At 44.6% G+C, this 12,317-nt stretch overlaps 1 long non-coding RNA gene across 1 annotated transcript; it reads right to left on the bottom strand.

The window, feature by feature from the left end:
* Nucleotides 1-762: 762 nt before the first annotated feature.
* On the bottom strand, nt 763-6,195 carry LOC109303252. Its single transcript, XR_002099032.1, has 2 exons — nt 6,037-6,195; nt 763-2,226 (listed from the first exon to the last, which is right to left on the bottom strand). It is a non-coding gene; the product is annotated as an uncharacterized LOC109303252 (long non-coding RNA).
* Nucleotides 6,196-12,317: the final 6,122 nt, after the last annotated feature.

Below are 12,317 nucleotides of genomic sequence, written 5' to 3'. Positions count from 1 at the left end.
GTAAAAACACCACTTCATCAGATCTGTTTCTCCTGCAAAAAAAAAAAAGTGAGGTGTGTGATTAAGGTTGTAGTATTTTATTTTGATCTTCAGATAACAGATTCTCTTCATACAGTTTTACATTTTAAAGACAGAGGTGATCAGCTTTTTGCCACATGGACAATTTGACAGTTCAATCTCTAAATAATCTTCATCATTTTAGCAGAATTTTTTGCTTTAAGTAGAAAAAAAGTACTGAGTAGTAGTTTCACAAGGTCTTGCTTTGAGAAGACCAATGTATAATCTTACAAGAAAAATAATTAGGCAGCAATATGTCTGGAAACATGAGTGTTACTGAAACACCACCAATATTTTGAGAAAGACTAAGCCTCAATACAGGCTATCAGTCAAAGTTCAGTTTTTAACACCTCTTTTGCTGAGTAGTTTTTTACTGAGATGTCGGTCTTCCTGGCTGTGCTCAACTGTACTCTCTTGTCATGTGAGAGAATTGGAAGTCATCAGTTTGCTACATTTCCAGGATGGACTGACTACGTTCGGGAGATGACATTTTGTTTTTAGCTTTATTAATACAACCATATCAGTAAACTGACTGGCTCATCTCAAATCCAGAACAAACTAAATTGAGATGACTGAAATAAGCCATCTCTAACATCCTAGGCATACAAAGGTATTGGGTGAGAGGCACTTAAAGGGGGAAAAAAGGCAAAATGCATTTCTGTGGCAACACTTGTTCTGGAAATTAACACCTGGACATAGGCAAAATATCCACTAGTACCAATAAAGTACCCAATAATGACTCATCCAGCATCTTTTTAATGTTTGTGCTAAGTGTTACATACCATAACCTGACAGTGCAAGTATCCTGGGAGGTTTCTGTCCGACTGCTTCAGTATTAGAATATGAGGAGTTGTAACTGATGTTACATTCCAAAAATACATAGCGATTACCATTCACAGAGTTTGACACATTCTTGATCCCATTTAGTCAATTTGAAGGGTTGTACCAGGTACACTTAAGCTTCAGTATTTTTCTTTGAAACTAAGCAAAGAAACAATGACCTCTCCATCTAGAATCATTATAGAACACTCCAGGTTCAGAAAAGAAAAAAGGCCTCTGGCAGTAAGACTTGAGAGAATTAATGATTTGATACTCAGAAGTGGACACAATCTAAAGTTATTGGTATATATTCTTGTGCAAGATTTGCCCTATGAGCTACTTTTAATTTAACAGGTTATTTCTATGTTAAATACTGCTTTACAGTCTAGACTATTTCATTAAAAACTGAACTCTATATTCAAAATTGTGCTCGTCTATTCCCATTTATCAGCATCAGGATAAGTGCTCTCAAACGTTCACCACACCTAGAGATGAAAATGCAGATGTGATGAGTGATTGGATTACCACTTGTCTCTCTCAGAAAGATGTGCGTGTATCCACTGAATTTCACTGATAGTTTAGCGAGAGAGCGCATCTGCCTAACAGACTACAGTGAGGGGGCGGGACAAGTTAGATTTGTCACAAGAGGAACAAAGGCATTGCTTACTAGTAGTTTATTCCTCAAGCATGTCCATATGTATATTTTCAACTTTCCTATATGGCTCCTCTGACACTGAACTGTGGGATTTTTCTAGTGAGCAGTGTCTGTTGTATTCATTTCCCTCTCCCTCAGACGTGCCATATCTCAGAAGGAAAATAGGCAGAGGCTACCTGAAAATTAAATTTTCAGAACTTACCACCCCTGTTGTGGCTATTTTTATGTAGAAAGACCTAATCAGACCAGTTTGGCAGACATACACAGGTTACCTGCAGAAGTTTTACAGAACTCTGTATGAAATATCTGCAAGTAGCACTTAGGGTTAAACTTAAGGTGACAAATTCATTCGCAATGTTACTTTTCTTTTCTTCATATATATACAGCTTAGATGTGAAATGGCCGACAATGTTATTCTTTCTTCCCATCATCACAATTTAGAGTCCTCCTATGGAGTATATGTCAGAACAAAATGTCTGAAAATACATTTTAGAAGGCTATAAATAAAGGAAACAAAGGTGACTAGTATCCTGAATGCCTGGTATCCACTGTCTTCTATCTACATATTGCATGGCTGCAATTCACTTTTCTTTCTGAGAGTTTCTTTTTAATGTGTTTCCAGTGCTCATACTTTAAAGTCTTTCAAAATATCAGATGAAGGATTTCACCCCATACAATGGCCACAAATACTGTGCCTGAAAAGACAATACAACCCTTCAGTAAATAAGGTTAAGAAATGTACAGTAGTAAAAGTATCCAGAAAATGTTGGAGTGTGTAAGGTACAGTGGAGACTAATGAGAATACTGAATTTTAGAAAATGACAGACAAATGTTTAAAAAAAGCAGGAAACCATGTTTGCCTTGAGATTTCACAAAATGCATTATGCTCGTGGTGTTGGGTGCCACAAACCTTTTATTCACTTGTGACTCAATGTTTTGGCATTGAGTGAAGGGCTCTACTGATTAGCACCATCTCCTTAAGGCAGAGGCGGGCAATTATTTTGGGCGGAGGGCCGCTTACCCAATTTTGGCAGGCTGTTGAGGGCCGCATGGGTAGCCCCACCCCTTGACAGGTGCCCCGTCCCCTGGTCACCATCTTGGGACCAACGTCCCAGGACCAGCACCAGTGGGGCACAGGCCGGCAGAGGTCTGTGGAGCCAGGCTGGGCCTCTGCCAGCCGGGACCCTGCGCTCCTGCCACCCTGCTCTGGACCCCACCAGCATTGGCCCTAGGACACTGGTGCGGGCCCTGTGCTCCCACTGGCTCCCCACCCACTCACACCCAGTGCCCCCTAGCCCCGCAGTACAGGTGGGGGGCAGCACACAGCTCTGACCCCCTGCTCATCAGCAGGGAAGAAGCTGGTGCTAAACGTGGGGAAAAGTGGCCCCTCGCCCGCTCGCAGCCCACATGCTGCTGGAGCAGGCACAGGCAGCCTCATGCGGGCTGCAGGTGGCTACAGTGCAGGGCGCTGGCCATGAGGTGGGTGAAGGGTCACTTTTCCCAGTGCTCAGCACCAGCTTGTAACCCACCCCACTGCCAGCCTGGCAATGGGGCAGGTTACAAGGTGGTGCTGAGTGCAGGGGGGGAGAAAGCAGCCGTTCCCAGCCCCTGCCTGCGTGGGGCTGCTTGTGCCTGCTCCGGACAGCCCTGCATGGGCTGCGAGCCCCTGCAGCGCAGCGTGCCAGCCGTGGGGCAGGTGAGGGGCCCCTTTTCTCTGCACAGGGAAGGAGCCCGGGGAAAAGCTGAGCACAGGGGAAGCGGCCCCTCCCCCACCCCACACCTGGTGCCCCACGCTACAGGCGCTCGCAGCCTGCATGGGGCTGTCTGGAGCGGGCACAGGTAGCCATACACGGGCTGCAAGCAGCTGCAGCGCGAGGCACCAGTCGTGGGCGGGGAGGGGCCACTTCCCCGCCCCTTCCCTGCCTGGGGTCCCCCCCAGCCCCCCACACTTACCTGAGCTTCCCGCACTGGGACAGCCACATGCTCCCAGCCCAGAAACCCCGGCTGGGGCTTCTAGCTGGGGCTTCTAGCTGATAGGCAGGGCCAGGTGGGCCCCGCTGTTGTTGGACCCCCACCAGGCTTCCCCTGGGCCCTACTGCCCCTGGTTTCTGTCATTTTTGACAGGAACCAAGGGCAGAGAAATACTAATTTTCTGCATTTTTTTAGGGGCTCCATGGGCTGGATAGAATGGGCTTGCGGGCCACATCCGGCCTGCGGGCCATATTTTGCCCACCCCTGCCTTAAGGCTACAGGCATCAGAAAAGTAATTCCAGTTCCTTTGCTCCTGATCTGCTCAGAGCACCAAGGTATCCAGGGCCTACTTATGCCACAGCATCTGTATTATCCTGCTGAGTTTTGGCATTAGGGGCTCACTTAGCCACATTGGTACCAAGTGCTTCCATGCTCTCAACCTTGATATTGGTGGCTCTGGTTTGACACTCAAGTCTCCCTTGTTAACTTCAGCAAGGCCAGCTGTACCTGAGGGGATCTCAGTTAAATTCATCAAGGCCAGTTGCATGAAGACACCAAAAAAACCCTGTGTTCCTTCTCTAAAATAAAAGCTTTCACTCCCCTTTTATGAGGAGACTGACAAAGCATCTCCCTTTTCTTGCCCTTTCTTCTCTATGATACACAGACCCTAAGTGCTTGATCCTATTGGCCTCCAATACCCATTTGACACTCCAGCCCTACTGTGAAATTAGTTTCACAAATAAGGCTTCTACCCCAAATCAGTCTACTCTGCAATTTTAAGTATGTCAGCAGCCTGTATGTCTGCCAAAGTCTTCTCCATCGCATTCAATTCAGCAAACAGACACAAGAGCTCATATTTCATCCTTGTTTCCAAACAAAGCTGTGATACCCCCTTCTTGAATCTCCACTGGATGATCAGAAGTCATTCAAAGATTACAGCTGAGAATTTCAGATGCACTGGAAATTGACTGCAACAGTTTGGGATAAAAAACAAAAAAATCACACGCTCCTGGACATTTTACATACTGCTTTCTAAGCAGACTAGCTATGACCCTGCATAAAATTGTGGCAGACTCGAGGCTCTTTGTTCCAACAACAAAGAATGCTTAAAGAAGGTCATAAGTAGTTCCCTCAGTGGCATTTGAGTATTTTAATCCCAATATGGCTCTGCTGATTTTCTAAAGCAGTGGGGGACAGCCTCTTTGTCAGGCATGGCACAGATTAGAGGTGTGCCCTCCCCAAGTGCAACTCTGATCCCTTTCCTTTGCTCAATCTGCTGCTCTGCTTTCTGCTCCCTACTCCATATTCCTTGTCAAGTTCCCTCCTCTGTTTTCCGCTTCCCATCCTACTGGCTGCTCTGTTACCTGTCCCCTCCCATATCTACCAGGTGCCATAAACAGAGGCTGCCTGTGCCACTTGTGCCACAGATTAGCCACTTAATCTAGGGCCAGATAAGACTCCTGGATTCTTAGGTAATATTTCTCCTAACCATAGCAGTGATTTAAAACACTGATTACTGAGGGTCAACTAACAGCAGAGACACTGCATGAGGTCTATGGTAACAGAGGTCACAATGCACTGCACACCCTAGTTTCAGTCCTCTGGCCTGTCAAGAGAGGTCAGGGACACCTCTGAAGAGCTTTGTTTTGAAAGCAATAATGGATCTGGTGCTAGAATGGGGTGGCATCCTGGATACTTCAGAAGATTTACATGTAGCCTTGCATCACTGGGGTATTTATTTATGTCAACCAGGGTGACATGCCAAAGTAGACAACATTTGTCTAAGTAACATCAAACCTGCAAGGTACAGTTCATCATTAGGCTCAATGCACCCAAGTAGCAAACATACTTTGAAATGAATATATAAGATAAGCAAAATTACACCACACCAAGATCAAAGCAGGGACTGGGGAGCAGGCAGCTGCCCAGGGCAGGCAATGGTGTCCCAGCCTCCGCTCTGATCTCAGAGTGGGAGCTGGGCAGGAGGCAGCTGCCCAGAGCTGGGGTGTGGGGCTGGGAGACAGCTGCTTTGGAAATGGACTAGCTCTCCCTGCTCCCCAGAGCCCAAGCGTGATGACATTCTGCCAGCCGGAGCTGGTACCCGGGGAGCCTGGAACTCCCCCTCTGCCTGCTGTAGAGAAGCAGAGTAGGGCATGAGTAGCCTGGCACTGAGCTGCTCCTGTTGGGAGCAAATTTGCTCCTGACAGGTGCATGTGTAGACATGCTCCCAGGGAAAGTTTACTGCACATTAGTTTACTGCACAGTAAGCTTACAGTGCATTAATAGCACATGTACATGGGCCCTATGTAAAGCATTAAAACCCCCAATACTATATGACCTGTATTTGTAAGAAGGAATCAATTTCGAGTGTCCTGACTTGAATGATGTTCCAGCCACAACATTTAATATAACTTTTTGCATTTGAACTTAAAATGAAAAATGACTAGATTGTGAAAAAGGGCAGTGACATCCTGTCCTGCGTCATGTTATATAATCCTTTTTTCAAGTGCATAAAAATATGAAAATACACTTACCTAAAAGGGGTGCTATCCAATACACTAGTGAATACTCCCAGAATTTTTCATGGAAACATCTTGCATGTAATGAAAAGGCCAATGCTGGATTAAATATTGCTCCTGTGAGGTTTCCTCCTGCAAAAAACAAGCAAACAGCATCAAGAAAAAAGGGTTTAGCTTTATCCATACTACTTTTGAGAGCTATTAGGTAGTGAGGTATTAAATAAAATGTAAAGCCTTGATCCTACAATGGAAGCTATGCCTTGTTACACTGCTAATCAACAGCATTACAGAACTTAGTTTAATGCTGATATGAAATGAACACTTTTAGTAGAAGTTTAAGAATATGTTCTAGGCATAGCCTAACTCCATTAATATATTTCTAGCAAATACCATATTTAAATCAGTTAAGGACAATAAATTAAATCAAATAGTCTATCTTACTAGGTAGTTTGTATTATGTTTTTTTAAAAAAGCAAAAATCTCTATGCACACCAGTCAGGGAAATTTCTAAAACCTTTCTGACCACTCAGTCTTCTTTGTAGGTAGGGTCCACGCTATGTCTTTGGTTGTATTCTCGGTGTGAACTATATGTTGTCAGTCCTAATTGTTGTTTACTTAAGAAATGTTATCAAAGATTAATTTTACTCTGTTCTTCTGTTCTGTCTACTTAATGATTTAAAACCCTCTATATTAACAATTATGTGCTACTTTATGAAAAGTTAACAACAAATCTCATTCACAATTGAGTTAAATTAAAAGTACTGCTACTGCGGAACCTCAACACAATGAACCGTCAGCTGCCACAGATAAATGTACTTTGGTTTTTTTTCTGGCTTCCCTAAAAAGGTTTAGCCAAATGGCAAAGAGAGCAAAAGCCCAAAGTGAAAGACTCTAGGTAAAGAGCCAGACTACTCATCTTGGAGAAGGTTAGGGTAATAAACCATAAAATTAGTTCCTATGAAAACCTCAATACAGTGAAAGTGCCCAGGCTGCACAGGACACAACTTACGCATGTAACAGCATACACAGGCATACACACACAGAGTGGTTATAATCTCTTACTGCTAAACGTATACTCTACATTTTATTTATGCAATTTTAAGATTATCGCATGGTAAGATCACTACACAATAATAGCGGTAGGAGAAAGCTATAAAATTTGAATGATGTATCACTTAAAGACAGTAAGCCCAAACACAGAGCCACTCTGGAGAGGAACTGGGCACCTTCACCTGCCATTGACTTAAAATGGAAAAGAACGTGCACAAGGCTTTTCAGAATTTGGCGCATAAATAAAAATGAATTATATTATGCATGCTAGCCCCAGTCTTAGTATAACTCTGTATCAGGGGAAACATTTCTGGATGTGTAAATATAGCCTGATGAGTATCTTTCTTATAAGTGGCCATACTACTGAAAAGTTAAAATACTGAAACAGGATTCTGCAGGCTGCTATAGCATTTAGTTATTACTGCTTTTGTCCACCTTCATTTGGTTTGTTTGCTTTTCATAGCTTCTATTTAAAAATCATTTTAAGCTGCTTTTGATTTTTCCTGTCTGAATTAGTGAGCGTAAACACTAAGTCCGCCCTTTGTATGAATGTTAGTGCCCCAAGTCCTCCTTTCTGCCCTTTGTTGATCATTAGCTTCCGATATCTCATTCTCCCTAACCATTTGGCATGACAGCATGGAAATTACTAACAGAAACTTCAATATAATGCTGTGCAGATAGGCTCAAGAAAAGATTAAAAGGATCTCAACTGCTTTCAAAGGGCAGCCTCTCCTTAAAAATAATGAAGTTACCCTAAACTTTCACAGTTCAGAGCTAATGAAAATAAGAGTGTGGAGGAATGAGAGCAAAGATTTTTAAACAAAGAAGAAATTGTTTACAATAAAATAGAGGTTTATCAGGGAATGCAATGCAAAGTTTTTGTAACAGATTAGTGAAAGTGATACAAAGGCTAATGTAACCAGGTGTATTGATGTAAGAATGTATCAAGCTCATTCTGATAAGCTATACAGATAAAGATACATTTAAGTAGGGGTGCACCATAAAAATTTTCTTGGCTGATACTGAGAGCTGATGAATAACCAACTGTATCAGCCAGTGCCAATCCAATAACCAATATTTAGTAAGTGCAAGTCATTTTAAACTACTTACATAAATAAACCATTTTTATTTGTTTTGCATTTATAAATGCACACAGACACACACATACCTACTGCCTGCTCTGGTCCTTGATGAGGAAGGCGGTGACCTCACAGCTCCTACCTGCTCCCGGCACAGCCTGTGCTAAAGTCCAGGACAGGCAGGGCAGACCCCTCATGTGGACAGAGGTGCCAGGCACTTTGGGAGCCCCAGAGCATACCATTGCCTCAGTGTCGGTGGTCCCTGTGCAGCTGAGCTCCTGCAGCCACTGAGGAGAAGCCGCTTTTGCAAAGACACCCAATGCCTGGTGGAGCAGAATCTCTCTCGCATGGTGCCTTACCCCACCCATGAGCAGCCCAACATCTCTGCAGCAGCTCCGGTGCTCAGGTCCTGCTGCGTGCATGGTGTTGCCATGGCAGTGGTAGCAGTATGAGCCAGTAATGGTCCTTTTGTTGCTGAGTGTAGTGCCCTGTGACCATCCCCAGTGTCCCCCTCTCCCACCTGCTACTTGCTAGGACCCGTAGTCGCTGTTGGCTTGAGTCAGTGGTGGGGCACAGGGACCAGACTACCGTCTTCAGGGTGCTCCACGCATGCGGCCATAATCATCTTAATTCTGGGGGGGCACCAGCGGCCACTCAACAACCAGGGGAGGTCCGCCAGTAGTTGACGGGGTGGGGGGTGGTCTGGAAGTGCTGCTGGCACTTTTTTCAGCGCCCCCATAATCACAGGGGGGCACCAGCCAGTGCTTCTTTCGGCGTCTCCACTCCCCAGCCGGCAAGGGCCAATTTCAGGGGGTCACGTGCCCCTCCGTACCCTACCTTCACATCGCCTATGGCCAATGTCATTTCTCCTTTGATCGGTGCTGATCCAATAGCCAACCAATATATCAGTGAACCCCTACATTTAAGTGAATAGAACTGCCTGCACAGAAGTAAATAACAGTATTTATGAATCAGAGAATACTTAGTCCTCATTAGGTTCCTGCAAGTCTCTGTCCAGAACAGAAAAAAAACCTCAATCTTACAAGAATCGGAAGAAAACATTTGATGTGGAGTCAACAACTGAAAAAGCAATGGTGAAAAGGAATTTGTAAGTACAGCCACTCTTAGTTCTGGCAGCAGAACTTTTTAAAATACTTACTAATATATACAACTTCACTCTAGGCAGAAATTCAATGTAACAATATACTCTGGTATTTCTGGTTCATTTGTAACGGCAATAGAGATCAGTTTGAAAAGCACACCCACAATGGCTTATAAAAACAAAGTTTAAAAAGAAGCAATTCAGCTGAATTAAATTCCCAAGGTTTAGCACACCTTTTGGAATGCATAAATAAAAAAACCTTAAAAGCAAACTTCAGCACTTTATTAATCTACGTCAAGGCCTAATCTATTTAGTTTGGGGGTTTTTTTGTGGGGGAGCTAAATTTTTTAAATTTAGCATTTTCAGTATTATGTAAGAGTTAGTTTGCAATATTCTGCTTTAGATTCTAATCCATAAAACCAGTTTGGGGACTTACTTTTCATACTTTTTTACTTTGATGGATTATCTACCTATACATGTAGTGTTGAATGCAGTAGTTAAAAACGTTAAGATTGCAAGGTTAAAGAGTGAAAAGTTTGTAAATATTAGGTTTAAGTTTGCTTTCACAAATATAGTACATCCTCTTTCCAGGTATAGTCTGTGACAGACCCAGAGCTAGAACCCAAATCTTCTGGGTCACAGTTCAATGCCCAAAAGCAAGAGACCATTTTCTGAAAAAAAAACCCTGCCTCCTTCACTGTCCATCTTGTGCACTGAATGAGACAAAGTTCCTGTAAAACAACTCGTAGATAATCATGGAATTAGAGATTGCATCATACTGCTTACAGACAGGGGATATCCATGCACAATCAATTTTAATTCTATCACTTTCTTAATGCTGGGTAACCGATTGTATAAACATAACGTTCTATTAAGGTAGAATCCCTAGGGTTAAAAAGCAAATAAGAAAATACAGAAATTACATTGTGTTGAGCCTTACTGATCCCCTATGCCTGTTAGTACAGTCAGAATCTCAGGGCATCTATACATGTGCTCTGAGGGGATGGGACGCTTTAATCAGAGTAGCTCTGACAGCCTATCTAATTAAAGCACCTGCAGCATCATGTGTTTTCGGTGTCTCAAGCTTCAAAACAGTGGTGGCGGTGCTATAACTAAAGCTTGTTCAGTGAGTTTAGTTAAAGTGCGCCTACCGCCATTTTGAAATGTGGGGACACAGAGGCTGCTACAGCATGGTAATCTGCATGCTCCAGAAGACTCACAGCAGACTCAATTAATTGTGTCTGCTCTGACACATGCTAATTAGCAGATGTCAGAGCAGAGGTCCATCGCGTGTATAGCTGCCCCAAGAAGTTTAGATCTATAGCACAGATCTGTCTGTTATTTTCTCTATGGATTAGCCACTAGAGAGGCAATATGACAAAGACTGTCTTTACGTTTTACAACTATTTGAAACGCAATAGAGTAACATCAGGTATCACAAATCCTATGTTCTAACTCCAGGCTCTGGAAGCTAAGATCATTTAAAGTATACCTGTTTTCAGATAGGTTTTTCCTGATTGGTTCAGATGCAATACTAAAAACTGTTAAGAAGCATTAAAATGTCATTTCTGTGCTCAGAAATTCATTTCAGGATGAAGTTCAAAACTGCCAAACTTCTTAGGCAGTTCTCTACTAACTCAGTCCAGTCTCTCCAGAATTGGTTACAGGTTTTGGCTGTATTGTAGCTCATATTAACTGCCAATTAACTCAGTTTTGAATTTTACTTCGTGTACCCTACAAACATTTGTTGCTGACCCTTGTTTGCCCACAGTTAATGTCATTTACCAGGTGAAATTCCTCTGATGTAAACCTTGTTTTACTTCAGTGTAATCCATCTACATTAAGGGTCTGGCTGTTGATATTATTAAATCAATACCAATTTTTCTAATCTGGACAGTATCTGCATATTTCTTCCAGTGCTGCTGTTTTAAAGTCTTTTGCAACACAGTGTTATGAAGGATGTCATACATATAAAATTGTATTTAGGAGAGAATGTATTTGTTTCAATGACACGTTTACACAAGTGTCTCAAGAAACTCTTCAAACTTATTGTATGCTGCTTATTTATACTACTAGCAAAATATGTGTCATTAATGACAAGGCACGGGGAATCAAGAGGGGATGGAGACCCACATCTGACCCCACACCCTCCCCCACTGCTCTGATTCTAGCCCCACTCCTCCCCTCCTGCCACCGCTCCAGGTTCTGCCCCATTACCCCTCTGCTGCTGCTCTCCATGCGCAGGGTAGGGGAGCAAGGCAGGGGAACAAGGCAGGTGGCATGCAGCTGCGCAGGGGGGGGATGGCGTGCAGTTGTGGGGGCATGGTGCAGGGAGCAGCCACAGTTCGGGGATTACTTGCTGGCTGTGTGGTGCGGGGAGTGGCCCTGGGGTGTGACGTGTGACCACAGGGCATGGTGCAGGGAACGGCCATGGTGCAGGGAATAACCCCTGGCTGCGGCAGCATGGTGCGGGCAGTGGCCCTGGGGTGGGGAGGGGTAGTGTGCGACCATGGGGCATGGCACAGGAAGCAGTCATGGCATGGGGAATGCCTGCTGGCTGTGGCCGCACGATGTGGGCAGCAGCCCCAAGGTGTGGTGCAGGGCACATGGTGCACAGCCACAGGGCATGGCATGGGGAGTGGCCACAGGGTATGGCAAGTGGGGTGCAACATGGGCACATGTGGGGAGCGTAGCATGCATGGCACAGGGAGTGGCCACAGCACTGGGAGCGCCTGCTGACTGCGGCCGTGTGACATGGGGAATGGTTCAGGGGCATGGTGCAGGGCGCATGGGGATGTGTGGTGCGTGGCTGTGCAGGGGGGATGGCACACAGCCAACAGGTGTGGCATGGGGATTGGCCATGGCATGGGGAGTACCCACTGGCTGCGTGGCATGGGGCATGGCCCTGAGGTGTGGTGCAGGGTGTGCGCAGGGGTGTGGTGTGTGGCCACAGCGTGATGTATGCACCCCACCCTGCAGCTGCAGCTGACAGGCACTCCCATGATCCCCACACAGTACATGTCCCCCCCCCCCATACCCAGCTGAAGCAAAGTTGTGGGGGGGGG

The sequence above is a fragment of the Gavialis gangeticus genome, unplaced genomic scaffold (genome assembly GCF_001723915.1).
Source record: "Gavialis gangeticus isolate Ggan-Ray unplaced genomic scaffold, GavGan_comp1, whole genome shotgun sequence".
Taxonomy (NCBI): domain Eukaryota; kingdom Metazoa; phylum Chordata; order Crocodylia; family Gavialidae; genus Gavialis; species Gavialis gangeticus.
The sequence above is the reverse complement of the archived record's forward strand: the minus strand, read 5'-3'. Positions and strand labels throughout refer to the sequence as shown.